The following is a 1242-nucleotide window of genomic DNA, read 5'->3' as shown; positions in this document are numbered from 1 at the left end:
CGCGGCCCGGCCCGTCCTTGCCGGCTATACCGCCCGCCCGACGCCTTCCCCCGGGCCCCCGCCGGCCCGCTCCGCCCGGCGCGGCGGAGCCCCGGAAGCGGCGGGACGAGGGCCGAGGGCCGCCCTCCGCGGCCAGCCCAAACTTCGGGGGCTCCTCCGGAGCCGCCGCGATCCGGCCCCGGCCCCTCCTACCCCCGGCCCGGCCCCGTCCTGCCCCCGCCCTCCGCCGGCGCCGGGGGGAGGGGACGCGGGCGGGGAAGGCGGCCGGAGCTCCGCGGGCCCCCCCGCCCCGGGCCTGCGGCTCAGCCCTGCCCCGGGGGGGCAGGGTGAGGAGTCCCGGCCGCCCCGGTACCCCCCACCGCGGCAGGGGGGGCTGCCGAGGAGCCGCCTCCCGCGGGGGCGTCGGGCCGGGGCTCGGCTTTCGGGGGATGCTGGTGCCCCCCAGGCTGCCCAGGTCTTTGCGGCCGGACATAAGGCGGTAGCAGCTCGGCAGCCCCCCGGCAGCCCCCCGGCAGCCCAAGCGCAAAGCCCGCTCCCCTCCCGGGCTGTAGACGGAGGGGCAGAAAGTTGCTCCGGAATAAGGATGCGCCGCCGAGCTGTGCCAGCTGACAAACCCCTCTTGCCTTGGTGAGAGGTAGGTTTTCTCCAGGAATCAGGGATTATTTTCCAAGTGGCAGGTCTACCCGCTTTCCCAGCCAGTTGTCCGGCTGCTGTAATTCAGCTTAATTCCCGTTCAGGTGACAGAGTTGCAATCGTTTAAATTGCCCAGAGATCTAGCCTGTCATTTGTGCATCAGGCCTCTTCGCGCCAAACAAATCCAGAAAAATATTTTAATAGGACATAAACACGTTATGATTTTGGGGCAAGGAAAGGGATCACGTGCAGACCAACTGGCGGGGAAACAACTGTTAAAGAGTATTTTGAAGAGAATTTACTGGTTACCAATTTCCCCTCCCTCCCCACACAAAAGCATTCAGATAGCAGCACTTCTCATAATAAATGAACAGGCATCCTCACACTTGCGTGTCTCATGTTGAAACTGTTTCTTTAGCCAGTCTAGGTTTCACGTTTATGAGATGCTTTGATTTTTGCTTACCTGCTAAAAAGAATAGCTCTGTAGCAGGGGTTTTTTTAAAGCCATGCCCAGTTAATTTTGCTTATTCTGCTTTTACTGCCCAGATTTGTGATTTTGCAGCTGTACCCAGTGAGAAACATAATTTCAGTTCAGAATCAGATACTCAC

This window comes from Pelecanus crispus, chromosome 1 (genome assembly GCF_030463565.1).
Source record: "Pelecanus crispus isolate bPelCri1 chromosome 1, bPelCri1.pri, whole genome shotgun sequence".
In the NCBI taxonomy this organism is placed as follows: Eukaryota; Metazoa; Chordata; class Aves; order Pelecaniformes; family Pelecanidae; genus Pelecanus; species Pelecanus crispus.
Note: the sequence above shows the minus strand (reverse complement) of the source record.